The sequence below is a fragment of the Pongo pygmaeus genome, chromosome 9 (genome assembly GCF_028885625.2).
Source record: "Pongo pygmaeus isolate AG05252 chromosome 9, NHGRI_mPonPyg2-v2.0_pri, whole genome shotgun sequence".
Lineage (NCBI taxonomy): Eukaryota > Metazoa > Chordata > Mammalia > Primates > Hominidae > Pongo > Pongo pygmaeus.
The window spans coordinates 58,137,319-58,161,368 of record NC_072382.2 but is presented as its reverse complement, the minus strand read 5'-3'; the positions used below and the strand labels follow the sequence as shown (position 1 = coordinate 58,161,368).

Below are 24,050 nucleotides of genomic sequence, written 5' to 3'. Positions count from 1 at the left end.
CTTTATAAAGACCCCCTAATCCTCTGGCAATTCCAAAACAGATCTCTAGGCTTCAGGCTGTATGACATTTGTACCTATGGAAGAAAGAGGAACTACAGACCAAGTGTATTGACTAACCTCAACCAAATGAATTTCTAATAAAACTATAAAATCAGAAATTTTATCCTGATTTTCTTTTTGCATAAGTAAATGAAATTATTTGAAGAAAGAAAACTTCATCTACAATTCCACCACCTAATACCATGTCACATCTTTTTTTCATTATTCAACATTCCCTTCAAATCCATATCTAAGCATAAACAGAATTTTCACTCAAAGACATGACCCAGCTCCTATGTCTCACTTAATTTAGACAAAGATTTTCTCAAACTAAGTCCTATAGGGCCCTAGTGCTCCTGGATGTGCCTCAGGAGCCACCACAAAGGGAACCTGCCAGTAGGCAGCCAAGTGATAAGGCTTCCTTCTCCCATCCTCGACTTTCCTATTCCTATTCCCAATTCAACCAGAACAGTTATATTTTTATCTGTTTTAGATTTTGAGGCTCTGCATACAATTTTAAAATAAAATAAAATAAAATAAAAATGGTGTATTACTAGTAAGCATTTAATAATAAAAGAATGTTCCCAGCACCTTAGGCGGCCAAGGCAGGAGGATTGCTTGAGGCCAGTAGTTTGAGACTAACCTCAGACACAGTGGACCATGTCTCCACAAAAAAAATTTTTTTATAACTAGCCAGGCATATGCCACCAGATACTCAAGAAGCTGAGACGGGAGGATCTGCTTGAGCTCAGGAGTTTGAGGCTGCAGTGAGCTGTGATAGCACCACTGTATTCCAGCCTGGGAAACAGAGGGAGACAAAACAAAAACAAAACAAAACAAAAACACCAAAAACTAAGAATGTATAGAATCATGTAATTTTAGAGCTGGACAGAACCTTAGAGAACCAATGATTTTATTTTACAGATGCTAAAAGAAGGCACAATGAGAAGAAAGACTTATCCAAGTTTATACAGGCAATTAGGAACGAGAATTGGATCTTAGGTCTCTATGCCCAACACAAAAGCCTTATTCCTAATTCAGGAACCATTCATTCACTCATTCAGTAAATATTTATCAAATGTACTGTATGACAGGCAGTGACTGAAGAACTGAGAAGTCAAGAAACAACTACAACAACGAAAACCCTGCCCCCATGGTACTTACAGTTTAGTAAAGGAAGATAAATAATAAACACAACAAATGAGTAAAGAATACAGTATATTAGCAAGTGATAAAGCAAAGTGGGGAGATGGGGCAGCAGAGTGGAGAGAGCAGGATTAGAGGTTACAATTGATGAATTTCCTCAAAGATCACTGCCCATTCAGTCTTTATGTGCATATGTGCGTTTGTACTATAATTCATTAATTCAGGCTCACCAATTCAGAAAAGGAAATAATCTAATGGTAAACCTGCCTGAAATTTCCCAGGACTCTATCTATTCTTTTAATAGCATCCAAAGTAAATCAGTATAACAAGCAGAATGTTAAAACTATTTGGTAAAAATGTTAAACAGCACCTTAGAAGCACATACAAGCACGATATTAATTGCTGCACTTGGCTCCACAACGTGGCCAAGAATGTGGCCAAAAAGAATTAGAAGTGAGGACCTAGCTGCCCTATTCTTCTGGGTAATACTCGATAAGATGATTAAGTTCTCTGAGCCTGAGTTTCCTTATCTATAAAATAAGAGAGCATGGTAAGATATTCTCTGAGGTTCTATATTATCATTTGAATATCAAAGCCCCCTAATGTGCTGAAAGCATTATGTAATATCTCAGTAGTTATATCAGCATTACGATTTGAATCCAAAGTAGCCCTAATAATAACACATTACATTTATAGAGTTCTCCAGTTTTCAATGTGTTTTCACATTCATTATTCTCATCTGACAAGTAACAGAACAGGATTTTTTTTTCAGGTTCTAATAAAGAAGGCTGGCCCTTCAGTCAATCCAAGGTAATACGAACCTTCCTCCTCTCTAGGGCATACACTCTGGTCCAAATGTGGCTCCAGCCAAGGAAACCAACAAGCATTTCACAGAGAGACTTACAGAGTTAGGGGTTCCATTCATTAGGGTTAAGGATGCCAAGAGTACATGAGATACCATTTCGTGGGTACAGGGAGTTTTCAAATGAAGTACTTCAGACACTCAGGTATCTGCCACTATACTAGTGATGAGCGTAGGGATCAAGGATGAGAATGTGAACTTTAATAATTCTTGCCATCCTAAATATGTGTCAAGAGCCTTTTAAAAGTCTGTATCTTTTTATCCAGGAATCCTAATCCTAGAAATCCTTCCTGAGAAAATAATCAGAGATTTGACCAAAGATTTAAGTACAAAGATGCTGATCATAGCATAATTTTTGGTAGCAAAAACTTGGGAACAACCTAAATTTCCAAAAATAATCACATAAATTATGGCATATTCAAATAACAAAATATTATTTTTAAATGTTAAACAGTTATTTTAAATAATATTTAATATAGGTAAATGTTCCTAATATAATTGTAGGTGGAAATATGAATATAAAGCAAACATACTATCTATAACGTCTCATATTTTTAAAAAATACGTGTAGAAAAAAATATTTAAAATGTACTACGATGGGCCGGGCATGGTGGCTCACGCCTATAATCCCAACACTTTGGGAAGCTGAGGTGGGTGGATCATTAGAAGCCAGGAGTTCAAGATTAGCCTGGCCAACATAACCAAATTCCATCTCTACTAAAAAAGAAATACAAAAAATAGCCAGGCGTGGTGGTGCGTGCCTATAGTCCCAGCTACTTGGGAGGCTGAGGCATGAGAATTGCTTCAACCCAGGAGGCAGAGGTTGCAGTGAGCTGAGATCGTGCCACTGGACTCCAGCCTGGGTGACAGAGAAAGACCTTCCCTCAAAAATAATAATAATAAATAAAATAAAATGTATTACAATGGTATAAGTGGTTTTCCCCAAGTTGTGAAATTACAGATGATTTTGGTGTTCCACAATTCTATAATGAGCATGCACACTTTCTATAACATGAAATTTAATATTATTTTTAAAAATTCCTGTCCTACCTACCTCACAGAGGTAGATAAAAAACAATATAAGAATGAACTTTAGGATAGTTCAGTAAGAACTATCCTAAAATGGAATCTCTGGGGAGAGAGTTCAAGCTAGCAGTATGTGACCACATGGCCCCTGATTAGGTTAGAGACCTGGGATTCTACAGCCCCCTGTGAAATCTCTCTACCCACAGGATGTGTTACCCCATCCTTCCTGCCTAGTACCCTGATGCTCAGTGGCACATACTATTGGGGATAAAGCAAGTAGTCAGTGGCCAAGAAATAGAGATCCTCCAGGGGAACAACCCTAACAGTCAATGGCCACTATGCCATCACCAGCTTGGCCACTAGGCCATTACCAGCTTCTAACACCACAAGTGGTAAAAGCCCCTCTGTCCAGCAAACATATTGCTAGGACCTCTGCTACTGGTTCTAGGACACTGTGCTCATGGTAACTTCTCTGAGGACCTAAAGTGGTCCAAAGGCTTCACTTTGCAGCTGTGGTCCCATATATGCCATGGGAAAGGAAAGGAGGAGTAAGATTGTCAAATACAACCATCAGACATTTTATGCTTGACCCACCATGGGTTTGGCCCACCAAGTGTTTTAAAAGACAATATAGTAGGGATTTGGCTTGGTCACAATATAATATAAGCATCTTAACTTATACCTATACCCCTGCAAGCACCTAAGGTTGAGACAGGAAAATTGAGAGGCAAAGTGACTTGTTGAAAGCCATACAGCAAGTTATCCACAAGCTAGGTTTAGAACCCAAGTGTCCTAGCTTCCAATTCCATGTGTTACATTACAGAATCCCTAGCTCCTCAGGGACCCTAGACCCCTGATATTAGGAGGACCCCAGACCCCTGATATTAGGAAGGACCCCAGACTCTTCTACCTCCTATGGTTCTCTTTGCCCAAGACTGCAGGACACTTTAGTTATTAAGTTGTCAGTGACTGAGAGATTAGGAAATATGAAGTTCATACTTGTAGTTAGGAGTAACTGACAGCAAGCAAACAGAAAAAGACAGAACATCCTAGGAACATATGGGTATATTGGGTGCTCTAGACCCAAAGTTTTATACAGGAAGTGAAATAGCATCTAATGCTAAGTAGATCAATGATACAAGTGAACATCCATATTCCTCACCAGAGGAGAGAGGCAGAGATACTTCATGGGTATCAGAAGAGGCTGGAGCAATGGACGAATGGGTGTTAGAAAAAAATCATCAATTTCTACCTTGGTTTCTTGGTCCTCCTTAGCCTGGCTACAGATTTCCTCTCATCAGAGAACTATTATAGGATAGAGCATAATAAATGTAATAAATTCTGAATGAAAGAATGTTTATTCTGGACTCTTTATTTAAGACGGTGACTCTATCACCTAGGGAAGGGGTGAAGGAGTCTGGTGTGTTATATTTTTCCTACCATTCCACATTTTCATATTATCAGAAAAGAAATGTTAAAAGAGTAGAAGGTGGAGCAGGAATAGGAAGACAAGAGTGGCAGAACAAGGAGAACAAGAAGGGAAGGTTGGGGTAGAGAAAAGACATAAGAATAGAAAAGCATTAATAGTAAACAAGTTAGATGACAATCCTGGAAATATGTTATTTTCTTTCTAATTTAAAAAGGAAAGTAGACTTCATTATTCAGACTTCTATTCACCCACCAAGCTGTCTTCAGCTCCCTCCCCAGTCTGATGGCTTCCAAGATAATGAAATATCAAGGTAAATCAGGCAAGAGTATTTGAGTGTGGACAGAAAAATCTACCTCCCCTCAGCCCCACCTGTTGCACTGGAACATTCTGAAATGCCATGAGTCTTCTCAGCTGGGAAGACTGCTAAGAATGGTGAATTAATTTGGGCATTTCAGCGCAGAGAAGCTGAGGTGCCACCTCACTGCATGAATACAGTATCCCTAGGCATCACAGGCAGCATGACTCCTGAGGGATGGGGCAGCCCTTGGGGGAAAGGGAGAGCCAATGAGCCAGAAGGGAGCAATGACACAAGGGATATCCCAAAAGTGCAAACACAAAGCAAAGGCCAGCCTTTGGGTCAAATCCATAGCTCTGTGGAACCCTGTCCAACTGGCAGCAGATGGCTGTTCTATTCTAGACTTGGCCATTCCTCTTAGAAAACCTCTTTGGTAATGGGGCTGTCAGTCCCTTTCTCAGTCTAATGCTCAGACATCAAAAGGACATGCAACCAAGAATGTCACCAATATTTTCAGCAATATTTGAAAATCAGAAGGAACAGTTAGTTACTTGTTTTATTTGGAACTAAACATGTTTATTACAGAGGAAAGAGCCCCAGAAAAACCTTTCTAATAAAACAGGCAGTATACTCTCCAGCCTGGTTCCTCCTTTCCACCTCCAGTCTAACAAAGAAGAAGAAAGCTGAATGGGAAGAGGTCTAGCAAATGAACTGAGTCCAGTACGGTGGGTTCAATAGGGAAGTTAGAATAGCACGTTTCAGACCAAAAAAGAGGGGTCAAAGAAAACCCAAGCCACCCTGCACTCTAAACATTCCTCTCCTTGTGGGCAAGACATCAATATCCCAGGATGCTAACAAGGCCATCTGGGATAGAGGAAAAGACGGTGCATGGTGAGTCAAGATTATCTGGGTGACAGGCCCTGCTCAGCTATGCAGCATACTTAGCCTCTTTGAGTTCCAGTGACCGCACCCCACCACCACCGCCCACCCAACTGTAAAACAGACAATAACATGTACATAACTTATTATTACTAATGGCAGAAATAAACAAGACAGTGTACATGTAGAATGCTAGGTAAGGAAGCCCTCAATGTCAGTTTCTCATGCTCTGCCCAAACCCACACACAACCATTTCTTTGAAAAATGGTGATCAGTCTTTTTTTCTCTCTCTCTCTCACTCTGTTGTCCAGGCTGGAGTGCAGTGGTATGATCATAGCTCACTGCAGCCTTTAACTCCCAGGCTCAAGAGATCCTCCTGCCTCAGCTTCCCGAGTAGCTGAGACCACGGGAACACGCCACCATGACCAGCTTGATGATCAGTCTTCGGCCCCTTTCTAGTGTTCCTTCAGTCTTACACTGGAGAAAGTAAGTGCAAAGGCTGAGATATGAACCACTGCCCAAGGTCAGACCACCCACTGCTCAAGGCAGGCTCCAAGTCACTGTACTTCTGCTGAATTGTGGCCAAAAGCATTACAAACAAGTTTTCTGTTTCCTCACAATTTGGTTTCTCCACCAATATTTATTATAAACATTTTTAAACACACAGAAAAGCTTAAACATACAGAAAAGCTTAAACATACAGAAAAGCTTAAATAATTGTACAATGAACACTCATATTCCTACTACCTAGATTCTACAGTTAATATTTTTCTGTATTTGCTTTAATCACATATCTAGCCATCCCTCTCTCTATTCACCAATCTTTTTAAATGCATTTTAAAATAAGTTGTAGATACAAGTGTCCTTCACATATGCTGATGAGTTTTTCCTCCAATTTTTAAAATTGTGGCAAATATACATAACATAAAATTTACCATCTTAACCATTTTTAAGTGTACAGTTCAGTGGTATGAAGTATATTCGCATTGTTCTACAACCATCACCACCATCCATCTCCAGAACTCTTTTCATCTTGCAAAACTAAAACTCTGTACCCATCCCGGGATCATACAGTATCTGTCTTTTTGTGACTAGCTTATTTTGCTTATCTTAAGGTCCTCAAGGTTCATCTATGTTGTAGTATATGTCAGGATTTCCTTCCTTTTTAAGACTGAATGATATTCCATTGCATGTATATATCATATTTTGTTTATCGTCTATCCTTTGATGGACACTTGGGTTGCTTCCACTTTCTGGGTATTGTGAATAGTGGTGCTATGTACATGGGTATGCATATATATCTTCGAGATTCTGCTTTCAACTCTTTTGGATATATATCCAGAAGTGGAATTGCTGGATCATATGGTAATTCTATTTTTAATGCTCTGAGGAACTGTCATGCTGTTTTCCACAGCAGCTGCACTATTTTACATTCCCACCAGCAGTGCACAAGAGTTCCAATTTCTCTACATTCTGGCCATCACTTCTTATTTTCTGTTTAGTATAGTAGCCCTTCTAATAGGTGTTGGGTGGTATCTCATTGTGGTTTTGATTTGTACTTCTCTAATGATTAGGGATGTTGAGCATCTTTTCACATACTTTTGGTCATTTGTATATTATCTTTAGAGAAATGTCCATTCAAGTCCTTTGCCCTTTTTTAAAATTGGGCTGTTTGGTTTTTGTTGTTGCTGAGACCCTGTAGATTTACAGCAAATCTTGAAGTCAGGTTAGGTGGATCTTGCAACTTCATTCTTCTTTTCCAAGATTGCTTTGGATAGTCACAGCCTTTTATGTTTCCATATAAATGTCAGAATCATCTTATCAAATTCTACACCCAAAAAAGTCTCTTGAGAGTTTGATTGGGGTTGCTTTAAATCTACAAATCAACTTGGGAAGACCTGACAAGTTAACAACATTGAGTTTTCCAATCTGTGAGTGAGATATCTCTCTCCAATTAATTGGGTCTTTAACTTCTCCCAGCAGTGTTTTATAGTTTTTATGTACAAGTCTTGCACATTTTTGTTAAGTTTATACCTAAATATTTTGTGCTTTTTGATATAACTGCAAAATTATAATTGTAAAAAAACTGCTTTTTAAAAATTTTCCAATTATTTGATGCTGCTAGATAAAAAAAGTTGATTTTTGAACCTTGCTAAATTGCCATTTTGGTTCTAATAGTTATTTTATAGATTTGTTAGATTTTATAATTCAACAATCATATCATCTATGAATAGAAACAGATTTACCTCTTCTTTTCTGATTTTAAGCCTTTTATTGCTTTTTCTTGCTTTATGGCACTGGCTAGAACCTCCATCCAGTATAACAGTGAATAAAAATGGTGAGAGGACATACTTGCCTCATTCTGATCTAAGAAGGAATACATGAAATTTTTCACCATCAATTATCATGTTAGTGCTTTATAAGTGCCCTTTATTAAACTGCAGAAATTCCCTTCCATTTCTAATTTGCTAAGTTTTTATCACAAATAAATGTTAAATTTTGTCAATGATTTTTCCACATCTGTTGAAGTTATTATTATGGTTTTTCTCCTTTATTTTGGTAATACATGATGAATTAAATTGATTTTCAAGTGAAAAAGCAAGCTTTCATTCCTGAGATAACATAGCTTGGTCATGATATATTATCCTTTTTAAATATTAATGGATTTGATTTGCTAATATTTTGTTGCAGATTTTTGTGTTTATGTTCATAAGGGATACTAATCTATAATTTTCTTCTTTGTAATGTCTTTGGTATCAGAATTATGCTGACTTCATAAAACAAATTTGGAAGTGTCCCCTCCTTTATTTTCTGAGTTTGTGTAAAAATAGTACTATTTCCTTACTTAAATGTCTGATAAAGTTTATTAGAGAAACCACCTAGGCCTAAAGAGTTCTTTGTGGAAAAGTTTTTGATAATAAATTGATTTCTTTACTAGACATACAGATATTCTGATTTTCTATTTCAATTTCCTCGTGTTTTTGTACACTGTAGTTTTTCAAAAATTAAGTCATTTTATCTAAGTTGCTGAATTTATAGGCATAAAGTTATTTGTAATATTTCCTTAGTCTCCTTTAATGTCTATATAATCTGTAGTGACATACCTACTTTCATTTCTAATATTTGCATTTTGTGACCTCGTTTTTCTTGATAGTCCAGGTAGGGCTTTATCAATATTGTTGATATTTTCAAAGAATTGCTTTTGAATTTTTATTTTTCTCTCCTTTCTATTTCATTAACTTCTGTTCTTTCCTTTATTATTTTCTTCTTTCTATTTACTTCAGGTTTATTTTTCCTCTTTTTCCAACTTCTAAAGGTAGAACCTTAAGCAGTTGAATATAGTCCTTTTTCTTTTCTAATATATTCATTTAAAGATATAAATTTCCCTCAAAGTACTGCTTTAGCTGCATCCCACAAACACTGATGTGCTCTACTTTCATTATTGTTCAAAGTTTTTCAAATCTTTTTAAGTAAATTCAAACCTAGAGAAAAGTTGAAAGAACCACACAAAGAACTCCTGTTTACAATTAACTCATATTCCCAAATCTTAACGTTTCACTAGCTTTGCTTGCTATATCCCCTTCCCTCTATTTGTTTTTTGGTTTGTTTGTTTGTTTTTTGAGACAGAGTCTGGCTCTGTCGCCCAGGCTAGAGTGCAGTGGCGTGATCTCAGCTCACTGCAACCTCCACCTCCCAGGTTCAAGCGATTCTCCTGCCTCAGCCTTCCAAGTAGCTGAGACTACAGGCACGTGCCACCGTGCCCAGCTAATTTTTTATATTTTTAGTAGAGACGGGGTTTCATCGTGTTAGACAGGATGGTCTCCATCTCCTGACCTCATGATCCGCCCGCCTCAGCCTCCCAAAGTGCTGGGATTACAGGCATGAGCCACCGTGCCCAGCCTTTATTTTTTTCTAAACTGTCTCTGAGCAAGTTGCTAAACTTGATGCCCCATTATTCTAATATGTCAGCATGTTTGCCACCAAAATTGACATCACTGTCTACATAACAATTCAACCATCAAAACTAAAAAATAAACACTGATATGTAACTTTCAAGAAGCTTCAGACTCCAATTTAGGTTCTACCAATTGCCCCAGTAATGTCCTTTACGACAAAAGGATCCAGTTCACAACTATACATTTCATTTAGTTGCTATGTCTCTTTAGAATCTTTCAACCTGGAACAGTTCCTCAGTCTTAACTTCCAGGACCTTGACACTTGTGAAGAATGCGTCTGCTTTTGGTCACTCTCCATTTCCTTCAGGTAGTTTTTTTCACATTTTGTCTGAGTTATTTCTGTAGGAGGACTGGTCTGATAGAAACTACTGCACCACTACCAGAAATGGAATTGAGATGAGATTCAATCCTCTTCTGAGCACAGATCCCGCATGAAAAACCTGCTTCTGTTTGATTAGCATGACAGATCTCACATTTACAAAACAGGAACAGCTATATTATCCAGCCTCATAACATTTCATAAAACTTTTCCAAATATCTACTTCATTATTATAATTAAGATGATACCAACATAGAATTAAAAGATCAAATAGTATGGAAAAGTATAAAATGAAAAGAAAAGGCCTTCCTGCCTCCTGCCTAACATTAAAAGAATGATCTCATGAACACAGTCTCTCTATTCTATGCTTGCCATATCAGTGATAAGAAAACTAGAGGAAACTTAGGCTGGAAATCAGAAGATATAAGTTTCCAGTCCTAATTCTACTGCTCCAAAAATGGCCTTAAATAAGCCACTTATTCATATTTGATACACAATTAGCACTTTTCTCAGCTGCCAGGAGTATATTAAATTGTTCTGTGCCTAAGTTTCCTTATCTGAAAAACATACATAGGACAAACCATCTTTTCTATATGCCTCCTAGGTAGGAAACAAAATGATTTAATAATGTATGTTGAGTGCTGAAAGCTGAAAGCACAATACAAATGTAATAATACATCAGGTATTACACCTCTGGAAAAAATCAAATGGAAATTAGAAGCCTTGGTTGGAACATAGAAGAATCTATGCTCTATTTAGTTTTATATTATTACACTATCTATACCTGCACTGTCCAGTATGGTGGCTACTAGCCACATGTGGCTACTGAAACTTGAATTAAAATTAAATAAAATTAAAAATTCAGTCACTCGGTTACGTTAACCATATTTCAAGTGCTAAGTAGCCACATTTGGTTATTAGCTATTGTATTAGACTGATACAGACCATTTCCATCATCCTAGAAAGTTCCACTGGACAGCACTGATCCATACAATTTTATACTATGCATTCTCTTACTTGCCTGATTCTAATGTTATTGTTGTGGAACTAATACACAGCAGCTAGCCTGCCACTATAAAACAAAACAAACAAACCCAGCACTTTGGGAGGCTAAGGCAGGCGGATTACCTGGGGTCAGGAGTTCAACACCAGACTGACCAACATGGAGAAACCCCGTCTCTACTAAAAAAACAAAAACAAAAACAAACACAAACAAACAAACGAAAAAATTAGCTGGGCACGGTGGCATGCACCTGTAATCCCAGCTACTCAGGAGGCTGAGGCAGGAGAATCGCTTGAACCCAGGAGGCAGAGGTTGCGGTGAGCCGAGATCGCGCCACTGCACTCCAGCCTGGGCAACAAGAGTGAAACTCCACCTCAAAAAAACAGAAACTCAAAGGTGAAAAGAAACTGGTCTCCAGGTGATTAAGAGCTCTAGCCAAACTAGAATGGTATGAGCCTTAGAACTTTGGAAGAACCCTTGGAACTGCTTCTCATTATACAGATTAGGAAACTGAGGCTCAGAGAAAGCAAAGTCTCTGGTCCTAGGTCCCACAGGGAGTCAATATCAGAGATGAAAAAATGGAATCCTGGTATGTAGTAGCATAGGCTTTGCAGTAGGATCAGGGTTTTACTAGCAACTTTGTCATTTACTAATCATGTGACCTTGGACTAGTGACCACCTCTGAGTCTCACTCTCTTCAACTGCAAACGGAGGAATAATAATCCCTACTCTGCAAAACTGTCATGAGGATTAAAGAGATGGTGCCTAGAAAGTGCTTAGGAGAGAACCTGGCATCTACTGAGACTTGGTGAATGCTACCTGCTGTCATTATTAGCAAATACATTGCTCTTTCCACTGCATCACAGACCCTGATGAGGGAGGCTGCGGCTACCAGATAGATCATCACCATGGAGCTAGTGAGTGTTGTAAGACACGGGGAAATTATGCAGCTTGACAAAATGTGCCAGGGGAGCAGAATGATAAATGCGTTATACAGCAGTAACTACAGAACTGCTCCCAAAAGTCTCCATGCAGCAGCAGAAATTTCACCTTGAGGGGTGCAAAGGGAAATGCACCATTTGCATGCCTCTGTGCTCTCACCCTAAAATAGGTGTCTGAGGAATGGAGCAATGCAGATTGAAAAAGATGCCCATATTTCTATGCCCCTCATGCTGAGACTACTGGAGGAGTCAGCATTCTGTTTTTGTTTCTCTCCCTCCAGAACTAATACATTATAACTCTGTTAGCAACCAATACAGCTATCTCATGACAGATCTCTCCAAGTCTGCTTCAGAGTAGACAGAGATGGAGCCCCCAAGGCTTCTCCAAGTGCCTGCTATGTGACTTAGCCCCTCACTCCCTGCCTAACAGGGTATGACACACGAAAAATCTTAAGATACAGTGCCCACTCAGTAGCAACATATACTTTCCTCTAGAAGACCACCACACGTGGGATAATCAGAAGTTACAATACAATCAAATACTAATAGGTGATTCAAACTCTGAGTTAAGATTTCCATTCAATTCAATAACAAATCCCAACCATTTGCTTTCTGATAGGCACTGTGTCATGCACTAAAGTTACAGCCACAATCAAGATATGGTGCCTATCCTCAAGTAGCTCATATTTGAAATGGCAACTGAAGTTGTCCAGAAAAGATTCCACTGGGCAAGCTCTAATCTGAGCCTTGTAAAGTAGTACACTTTGGATGTGCAAGTAAGGGGGCTAGGTCTGAGATACCCAAAACTCATACTTCTCTCCACTGTAAACAGAAACAGAACACAAGCCCAAGAAAGAATCATGAGGAATTAAAATATCTTTTCTCAAGTCTTCAAAGGCATGCTTTACTGTACCAGCTTTAAAGTGGTGATTTCTGGGGAAGGAAAGCCTCTTGGGTGGCTCTGTTTACCTCCACTAGTTTGTGCCCAGACACCAAGGAAGGGAAGAATGAGCTGTTACAGGCTCTGCCAGAAGACTGGCACATCTGGACTTCTAGGAGTTGGGGTGAGCACCAAGCCGCAGTCACCTCTTTGCCCTTCAACCTGGAAAACCACCATCCAGTCACTTGTATGTCCTCTAATCCACACTGCTGCCACTATGTTAGCTCTGCTATTTCCCAGCTTTGTCCTTAAACAAGTTACCTCCCCAGGTTTTGGTTCCCTCATCTACAAAATAAGGATAAATTATTATACTGCTTCATGGGAATGTGTTAAGAATTAAAAGTGATGCTTATAAAGTGCTTAGCATAATACATGGCATGTAGTCAATGTTTGACAAACAGGAACTAACATTATTATTACCTCCTTTAAAAAATCCAATTGTTCCTAATCCATTCTTTTTTTTTTTTTTTTTCTGAGACAGAGTCTTGTTCTATCACCCAGGCTGCAGTACAGTAGCACAATCTCAGCTAACTGCAACCTCCATTTCCCAGCTCAGCCTCCCAAGAGGCTAGGACTACAGGTACATATTACCATGCCTAATGTTTGTGTTTTTTGTAGAGACAGGGTTTTGCTATGTTGCCCAGGCTGGTTTCAAGTGATCCACCTGCCTCAGCCTCCCAAAGTGCTATAAGAAATTAGTTTCCTAAAAACCCATGTAAGAAATCTACAAACAAAACGTACATTTGTTTAGTGCTTCATAGTTGATAAAATGCTTTCACATCCCTGACATCATTCTGACAACTTACAAAGCTAAATCCAATAAGAATTATTATATCTATTTGACAGATGCAAAATCTGAGACTCAGAGAAGTAAAAGCAGCTGTCCAAAGATCAAGCCGCAGTGTTGTCTCTTGATTCTTCCAAGTCCTTCCCCTATTTGTTGCTCCCTCGTGCAGACCCTATCTTCAAATGATATGCATGCTCCACGCAGTTAATAAGAAATCTTATCAGTGAGGACCACAGTGAAATAAAACCACAGAGAAGAAACTAAAAAATTACTGAATAACCTTTTTGAAGCGAGGGACTTTCCTCACCCAGTCTTGGGAGTGCTGCTTAAAATGACATAAACATTTTGTTCAGCAGCCATGAGCAACCTTCCCTAGCCAGCTGGGTCTCCTGAAGTGGCACATGGGGAGGCCCCTGTGGGAGCCACAGTAGCCTCCCAGCACCTGTGAGTGGGACCCCACTCTACCTCTTACTTTGCTTTCCACTTATACTTCTGGTTCCTCTGAAAAGCCAGAGGCTTCACAATTAATTATTGTAGCAGTTGCTCCTTTTGCAAAGATATCTCTGATTCCTTCCATTTCTGCTACCCATAGCCAGTCTCCCCGAGTCTTGGATGACACCAGACATCCAGTAAAAAGAGCTCTCTTCCAAACAGTAATCTTCAGATGCAGCAGGTGGCGGCCACCACGGGCAGTGTCCCCACAGACAGAACCACTACATCACAAAGGGAATTATGTAACCATACAAAGACTAGCCTCCCCATTCTAGTCACAATTCACCAGTCCCTCTAACAACTGGCCGGGGATCTTGGGGGTCTAAAGACTGCATCCCAAGGGAATGGTGTGGTTTTGCTTCCTTGGAAGTGACAAGAGGAATGTTTTCTCTTTATCTACCTCAAGAGGTGCCTACCAGGCAAGGCCTCAGTGGTTCAGGACATTTCAGGCAAAGAAGAGGCTGGAGCCAGATGGCAGTCATCTTTGGGGAAGATGGGGAACTACAGGGCTCGCTCCTAAGGCAGCTGTCCAATATAAAGTACCCAATGGAACCTGGCAGAGGCTTAATTCAGGTCAGTGTAAACAACAAGGAGGTCCCATTGGTCAGAAGGCTTCCAAGCAAGAAGCTCCAAGGAATAGCAACCCTTGGAATCAAGCAGATGGCCTTATATAGGGGAATGAGCCACTCAGAACAAAGTCCCAAACAGTGACTAAGGATCCACGACACTGAGTCCAATCCCTGCGCAATGGGACTGGCAAACCCATACCCTGCTCAGGGTAGGGTTTTTGTGCAAGTAGAACTGGGAGAGAGATCTAGCTGTCTGGATGTGGCCAAAGCAGGAGGGAGAAAGTGTTTAGGAAAGGCGAAAGGGAGGTCAGGGCTCATCACATTCCACAGCCAGGCCACCAACAGCCCAACAAATTCCAGGCCTAAAAACAAGGGCAGGGGAGGTAAAGGCAGGGTGGAAAAGTGCTTCAGGGACAGCTGCTCAACAGAGCCAAGGAAGGTGGATAATAACACCACGCAAAGAAAAACTCAATAGAGAAAGTAAGAAGAGGCATGTTTGTAAGACTGAGTGGTAGGAATACCAACATGATTATAAGACATCATCCTTGTCAGCTACTGAGAAATAGGTAGTAGTTGTCCAAGGAGCCAAAGGCAAAGGGAAGCAGAACTAGCACACAAAGACCCAGAAGTATCAAAAAACCTGATGCATTATTGGCTAGACATAGATATACTGCAGAATACAGGGAGAGACTGGTAGAAGGTGCGGCTGGGTATTTTGACAGAAGCTGGATCAGGAAGAGCTTCTTATGAAAATCCAGAGATTTTAGACTTCATTCAGGATAGGAAGCCATCAGAAAGTAAGGGCACACATTCATCCCTATAACAATCATTTGCTCAGCACCTACTGTGTGCTGGGTGCTATTCAAGGTGATGAGGAGACAGTGGTGAACAAGGCCAACAACAGTCCTGGAGCTTACACTCTAATGACTCCATTCTTTGCATACTGGCTGTGCAGTTTATGGGTTGTGTGTTTCTCCTACCCATTGAGAATAGAGGCTGGGTCTTAATCTCCACCATATCTTAAATGCTTGGCTAAGTTTCTTTCATATAGAAAGTCGCTATCTAATAAGTGTTTATTATGGGAATAAACGTTTTCTGTATTTTCTAAGAGTCTAAAGAAAAAGAGCATAGTGCAATCAGATTTCTATTTCAGTACATCACTTTGGCAACTGGTTGTGAGCAACTGGGGTGAAACCAAACTAGAGGCAAGGGGTTACCAACTAAGAAGCTGTCACTGTATTAGGCACTAGATAATGAGGGTCCAAACTAGAAGAATAGTGGTAGAAACGGAGGTAGTTTTAGTCCCCTGACAAGCCAATTCATGTGCAGCTCATTCAGCCTTCACAGACCTAGAATTGCTCTCAGCAGACCACTGCAGTCTCCTTTAAATCCTCATTGCCTCTGTTTTCACTCTAAACCTCTGCATGATTTACTTTCACCCTGGGACAGCCCAGTTTTCAAGGTCAAATGCAACAAAAGACAGTTGGTCAGCTCCAGGGTGACCCTGGGCAAAGCCTGGGGCAGTTGTACTTCTGCAGAGCATGGTAGTGACATATGAGGTCACTAGAACCTTAAATCAGTGCTGATGAATTTCCTCTGCTGCTGAAAAAAAAGCAAGCCAGAGATATCCTTGCTGTCAATGCTGATGGCTGCCTCAACAGGAATTCATACTCTGATGCTGCATGGAGATTGGGTGGATTATCAAGCATCTAGGCTCCACTATCTTCACTGGTTCTAGTTCTAAGAAGTGTTTACAAGATCCACGGTGGTTCTATGTAGCTCCTAAGATCTCAAGTGATTAAGACAAAACAGCAGCTCTGACCCATACTTTTAACAAAACCTGTACCTGAAGCAGCTCATATGTCATGAACCTAAAAAACAACTTTTTTTGTACATGTACAGCACTTTACAGTCTACAAACACCCCTATATATACTATTTGCATTTTTCTATAACTCTATGGGCAAGATAAAGCAGATATTATTATGTGCACTTTGTGAATGAGAAAGCTAAGGCTTGGAAAGGTTTTGAATGACCCAAAATCATACAGATTGTACAAACAAAGCAGAAAGTCCAACCCAAGTCACGCTCTACGTTCAAGACTCTCCATCAGACCTCCAACTCCAGCCAGCACGAGTTTACTATAAGCATGAATTAACTTACTGTCCCAATACTTACTGAGGCTATTCCTTTCCTTGTTGCTTTTCCTGATATGACACTGAGGCAGAGCCTGTAAAGGGCCACTAAGTCTCCATTAGACCTGACTACCATCCAGTGATACCCAAAGCCGGAGCCCAGGGTCACACCCTGATCAGAACTGTCCAGAGAAGAAGCTGTTGGTGTACAGGGCTAGCAATGAGAAAAATGAGGGGTCTGAGAGCTGGGTTCAAGTCCCTGTTCTGCCATGTACTGTGACTTTGAGCAAGTGACAGCTTTCTTTCTCAACTTCAGTTTCCTCACCCCCAGATGAGGACAGCAGCATCTGCCCTTCCCACCACTCAGGAGTCAGAGCCAATAATGGTGTCTTCCTTCTCCTGTTTCCAGGCAGTCACCTGACAGTGCTGGAAGAACCCATTACAGAGTTAAGTGAACTAGTCCCTCCCAGGTAGCCTCCCTGCTCTAACCTCATCACTCCAGCAGATAATTTGCCTTCCAATCTAACCACAAAGATTTAAGCCAACCAACATGAGCTCTCACACTTTTTTCAGCACAATTCTATTATTACTTACTTTGTACCAAACCTTGCCCTAATTATACAAAGATAAATAATGCCTGTCCTCAAAGAACTTCAAGTTTGATTTAGAAATGGGCATGTTAATAATTACCACATTACTCATAAATACCACATTGCAGTATTGGGCAGCAAGTTTGACTTTTATTTGTGAATTCTTGGTGCCTGTGCATGGCCCACAGTAGGACACAGTAAACATCTGTTGAATAAATAAATAAAACTAACATAAAACCTGATGACAAAAGAGGTACACAGTTCAATGAAAGCATTCTCTTCTCCACCTCAAAACTTCTCTCTTCACATATCCCCTTGTTTCTTTACTCCAGCACTGAAAGAAAGAAAAAGTCTCCTTTCTTCTTGTCAGAACTGGCCCCTTCACAGTGACCTCAATCCTCTCTCTCATCTTCTTGGGGGCCTTGCTCCAATTCTTCTCCCTTCCTCTTGCAACTTTACTCATTCAGTTTTCTTCCTCTCTCTAAATCTCTCTTTCAGCCTTGTGACGCACTCTGGTTTCTCCATGCTTGCAAAACAAACTGTAACCAATCTCTCTCTTCAAGGTACTGGGCTTGTTTTCATGCTCTTTGACCAGAATCTCCTGGAAGGGCTACTCACACCTACAGCCTCTATTTCTCATCACCCGCTCACTCATTTGCTGTGCTCCCACTTTAGCTTCTACCTTCCCACTGAAGCTGCTCTCTCAAGTGCCACAGCCTCCCAGTCACCAAATCCAATAGTCTTTACTCCATCTCCAACCTCCATGACCTCCCTGTTGGCATTTCCTTGGCTTCTGTGACTCGGCAGGACCTGGCTTCCCTTCTCCCTCTCCTGTCAATACTCAGTCTCTATCTGGCTGCTATTCCTCTGCTTTCCTCCTCAAGTTCTTGCCAAGAGTCCCCTGTTACTTTACTTTTGCTCCCTTGAGCACTAATTTAACATCAAGCCTTCCAATTCAGGAAGGCTTTCCAGTCACAACCTCCCACCCCAGCCCCCACCCGCACCCAGCAGAACCCAGCAAAACCACAGGGACTGAAAATGCAAGAAAGAAAAGGTCACCAAGACATGGGAAGGGACAGGATCAACATATTTTCATTGCCAGACTCTCTTAAAGCCTTTGTCGCATTCTGTTTGTCCTACAGTGAACTTAGCCCTGCTACTAACTCACAAGCTCCTAAGGCAGAAACTGTTCCACTCTTCTCTGCTTCCCCTACCCTAATGCTGTGTTCAGACAGACAGGCATACTCAAGCATCTATTGGATTAAAGAAGAAAATCCAAAGGTGAATAGGCGCGAAAGTACTTGGTAAACTGTGAAGTGCTAAAGGACTATGAGGCTCATCATCGATAGCCTTTGCAAGAAACTTCAGGGCTGTTCTGAGCACAATACAGGCTCACAGCCTATCTGTACTGGCTCTGCAGGGCATCTGATGACCAAATGCCTGAAAACATGGAAATGCCTATTCCCGAACTGGCCTGGGATTGAGAAGCACAGACTATGGGGAAGAAGAGAAGAAGAAGTGAAAATGGGTACATACCTCCAAAACCATTGCTTTCATTCATTTTTCACTTATTGAGTCAGTAAACATTCACTAAGTACCCACAAGGTGCCAGGGACTATTCTAGACACTGGGATCACATCTTTGAACAAGACAGACAAGGCCCTTGCTCTCTTGGATTTTCTATTTTAGTGAGAAAAGACAGATGATAAATATAAATAAGAAAATAGTGGGTGGTAGTAAGTGCTTGTTTCACCATCTCTCTCAAACATGACAGCTCTTCCTCTCTTCTGAGTGTTCACAGGGACAAATCCGGTCCACCACTTTGAGGTTTGTTTTGTGTTATTTCTTCCCCTGCTATGTCAGCAGCTACAGCACAGATGTGCTAGATTTTTAAATCTTCAGTGAAACCATCTTTGGGTGAACACTACTACCCATTTTAAGCACTGCCCATTTCCAGAGGGCTTTAAAACACTGGACCCTGCTACAACTGAAAGGTTTGGGCTGCCTAGGCCCATGGTCTCAGAGACCTCATGCTTCTTCAGGAACAGCAATGATGCTGTGGGTACTTACCAGAGAGCCACTTGGGAATGCTTTTTCAGGTTGTGTTCAATTCTGTCAGAGCCCTCTGGACTCAGCTGATTGCTGGTGGTAGATTTCTGTGTTATTTAGGGCACCAAAGTCCCACAGTCTTGACACAAACTTAAAATTAGAAATGCATTAAATATAGGAAAGGAGGAAGGTCATTCAGGAAAGGCAGTCTTCCGAGGGAGCTGTAGGACAAAGACACCCTGGAAACTTCCAGGTTCATTAATGGGTTTTACACAAGCATTCAAGTGGTATTTCTCCTTCAGAAATAACACTGTGGAAAGTGTAGGGGCCTGGCTCAAACCTCAGCTAACACAGCTCAGTGAGTGACTCTGCAAACTAAAAATAGCTTCTTTCCCACTCATTCCGACAGATTGCACTTAGACCCTGTGCACAGGTTGATCATCTAGCAGTTTTAGTCCTGCTGCAAATGAGAGCTGATGGCATTTGGGCTTGACAATTACCCAATCTCTGGTTTAACTTTTATTTCCATGTTTCCTGCTCCTGCTCCAATGGCAGTGTATGTGCACACACATGCACGTGTATACTGAGTTCCCTGGCTGGGATTTGGTGCTCCTGAACCAAACGTGGGCAGAATTTAAACCAGGAACATGACTCAGGACTGTGGCTGCAGACTGAGCCCAGAGAAAGTCCTTAGAAACACTGGGAATCAAGCTGTTTGCCTTGGATCTTCTCCTAATTCCTAGCTAGCCTCTCTGGCCTCAGTTTCCTGAATAACAAAATGGGAATAACCATGCCTATTCTGGCCTATTTCACAGCATCATGCTGGGATCGAATGAGACAATGTATGTGAAGGTCATTTTCCTTCAGACAGTGATGGGACAGGCTAGACAGGCAGCCAGATTACAAAACTAGGTTCAGCCACTAGAATGGGTAGGCATCCTGATTGCATCAGAAGTTAAACGTGATCTAGACTCAATTTCAGTTTATGTTGTCCCTCGGCCTGATATCCTTCTATCTTTGCTAAACTCCTTGCATTTTTAAGAACCCAATTCAAATAACATTTCTTTTTTGTTAGTGTCTTCAGAATTAACCATTCCATCTTTAGTGCTCCTTTGGCCTTTTGTACATACTTCTAATAGCACTTTTCACTCTATACAGTAGATATTAACTTACATACCTGAAAGTTCTTTGAGGGCAAAGACTGTGTACTTTTCATCCTTGTATCCACCTCCCCATCCACTTCCACTGTATGGCCAACACTGGTGCACGACAGGTGTCAACCAATGTTTATGGAATGGGCAAGAACTCAAAAGTCAAGAAGGAGGTAAATGTCAGAGAGACCCAGGAGAGCATAAAAGGTGGGACAGCACACAAACAGCCAGTGGTGGGGATGGTCGGCAAGAAATCCAAGAAGGCAGTGTCACTGAGGTCAGTTCTAGGCAATAACGGCACAGCCATAGGGATGACAGTCAAAGCTGAACTGCAAGTTCTGGGAAGACCAGACAGGGATTTTGTCTTGGAAACACAAAGAATTGGACAGGGAGCAGGAGCACTCTATCGAGGTCCAGGGAATAAGGAACAGCAGCATCATACCAAGTCCCACAACCTAAACTGGAATAGGAGGGCTTGGGGACAAGAAACAAGGGCAGAGAATAGAGGCAGGGCAAACAATCAGAGCAAAGCTGAAGTGGTCCTGAAGAAGCCTGGAACTTATAGGTTAGTTAACATTCTCAGGTCTGCCAAAGTTGAGTTAGCAGCTAGGGATTAGAGACCTTAGCTATGAAACTGGCTTGGAAAGTAGAGAGCTGCTGGGGTATACATGTGCAGTCAAGGAGCAAACAAACCTGTTCACACACATCCTGCCCTGACATGTGCTTGGTGGGATTAATCCAGATCACTGCACTACCCACCCTGGAATTTTCCAGGAGTTCCTAGAGAGGCCCAGTATCTAAGGTAAAACTGACAGCGAATGAAACACAGAAGTTTTTACTACTGTAAGAACATTAAAGGAAGGCCTGCAAGGTCTAAAATCTCAAATAAACTGTTTCTCAGGCTAGAGAGGAGACATGGCTCAGAAGAAAAGAATTGAAACACTTAGGGATTAGAGACCCTTATTCCCAGATTTCAAGAACTCAGCAAAGGGTTCCACCCAGGAAAGGGCACATAGAAAGAAGGACCTCAATTTTACTTTATCTAAAGAGTATGTGACCTTCTTTAAGCACTTCAAGTTCAAGACCCAGGCTCACTGTTTACCTATTGTGTGATCAGTAGAGGTCAGTTGAGTTTACCCATTCTTAGCCTTAGTCTCCTTATTCATAAAGCAGCAATTGTAACACCTGCACACAGGTTTATCATGAAGACAAAATAATATCTGCAAAGCATTTAGCATATTGGCCTATAATAAGCACTAAATAACTTTGCATTTCTTTGCTTTCCTTGGTTCCCAGGAAGGGATGGTTATACCACAGTCTAGCTCTGTCTACCTGTGTTTTCCTCTCCTGCTTGGCTATCCTTCTGGACCCTTCTGTGCAGACATCCTATCTGAGACACCAGACAATTCACTCCTCCTCCTGCTTATCCCTTGGACATTAAAGGCAATTAAGAAGCATTAAAGGCAATTGGTCAGCTATGTGCCACACTCAGGTCCTCGAGGGTCAGGAAACATCAGCCTAGTCCAACACTGTCCTGCGCCTCCAAGTATCTCTGCACCTCTCTGGCCAAGCCCATGACCAGGGTAGCACCTAGTTTAGTGTGGCTCTTGTCTTCTCCAAAGTGAACCCACTCCTAGTAGCATATAGCTGCCTCCTGGCCTGGCTCTCTCTTGGCCTCAAGCAAATATATGCCTAGCAGGCCAGACCTGGATATCCACAGCTGGAGATAATTCCCAGACCCAATTTACCAGAGAGTAATAGCCTGGAGTCTGAACCTGAAATGAGACCAGAGCATCTACACTCCAGCACCCCAGAGACTGAAGCTAGGAAGGAAGGAGCTCTAAAATGAAGCTGCCAGGGGGCTCAGGGCTCAAGCCCACTCCTGATAAGCTACATAAAATTCACATCAATGTCAGGCTCTTAGACTAAATTTTGCACTGGTCATGTCTGTCACAGTGCTGCATACTGTGGCTACCACATGGCATTAAAAAATTTCAAAGGGTAAGAAGAGAATGGAATCAACAGTTTCTGAGTGCCTACTAAGTCAAGAACTTTGCATGTTATCCTTACCAATACCAATACCTTAGGTATTATTACACAGGGTATACTCATCTTGCCAATAGAACTAGAGACTCGGAAAAATCTAAGAATCCTCTGTTCCTCCACTACTATACTACCTGACCGCAAAGTCTTAAATGATCTTGGAAAGACAAAGAAAAACTAGAGTCTAAAGCACTATTTAAAGGCTCTCAGCACCTTAACTCACTAAGCAGACAATACTAGTTTAAATACTGCATTCCCTTATTCACTACTGGTAGAGCCAGCTTCTGCCAAACACAATCTAAAGAAATATATCAAAAGTCATAAAGATGCTCCTGACCTTTGCCCTTGTCACTGCATCCCCAAGATCATATCTTAAGGAAACAGTTCAACAGAGATTCACTAGTGGTGGAAAAAGAAAAAAAAAAAAGGATGATCTAAATGTCTAATATCCAAAGAATGGTCTGAGAAATCCTAGAACCTTCTAATCATGTAATGTTTACCATATAGCCATTTTAAATGATCATTTTAAAGACCAAGAGGGAAAAAAGCAAAGCATCTGTGATAAAATAAAGATTGAAAACAAAACATCATAAATGCTATTGGTACAACTTGTAGAAGTATGGACATGTGTATACACAAAAAGGAATGTAGCTGTTTTAGGGTGGTAAAATTATGGAAATCTTCCATAATACTAAGTAGTTTCATTATTATTACATGTAAATTGTCTTTGTGGTATTGTTTAGTTCCTTTTCAACCCAAGAGAAAGAGAGAGAAAAAGAGATAGACACACTTAACCCAGCACTAAGAAAAGGCCCAGGAAGACCACGGCTGGGATGTGAAAGCAGAAATTGAGAAGCGTCCTACATACCCGGAAGGAGGAGGCCAGGCAGAGCCCTGGGGAAGGGAAGCCCTCTAGGTATGAAGAGGGTTGTCATTAGTCTGATGCTAATTACAGAAGTCTCACTAGCTTATTAATTTTTTTTGACAGACTCTGAATGAAGACTGAATTCCTTCATTAAGCCAACTTGGGTTCAGAGGCACATTTCCTGTGTGGCCATCCTCATTCTTCTAAAAAATCTAGCCTTTTCTTTTTTTTTTAAGGGTAACAGTAAAGTAAAATTTAGTAACAGAAACACACATCCTGGAGAAATTAAGATTCCTGCCTTAAATGTAGAAATACAAGCTATTTCAGAAAATCAAAGGGGTTTGAATAAGCAACTGAACTATAGCGTTTTCTGGACTGGAAAAAATAAACACGAGTATAAAATATTTAGCTCAGTATTAAAGGCCCCCTCGATCAGGTTCCAGCCCATCTTTCTGATATTACCTCATAATTGTCCCTCCAGATACCCAATGCTCCAGCCAAACTGAACCACCAAGTGGTCCCCAAAATAGTTTCT

At 40.9% G+C, this 24,050-nt stretch overlaps 1 protein-coding gene across 10 annotated transcripts in view; it reads right to left on the bottom strand.

The window, feature by feature from the left end:
• The window catches only part of SERGEF (secretion regulating guanine nucleotide exchange factor), a 227,063-nt gene that overhangs the window by 148,524 nt on the left and 54,489 nt on the right, over nt 1–24,050 (bottom strand). The window lies entirely within an intron of this gene.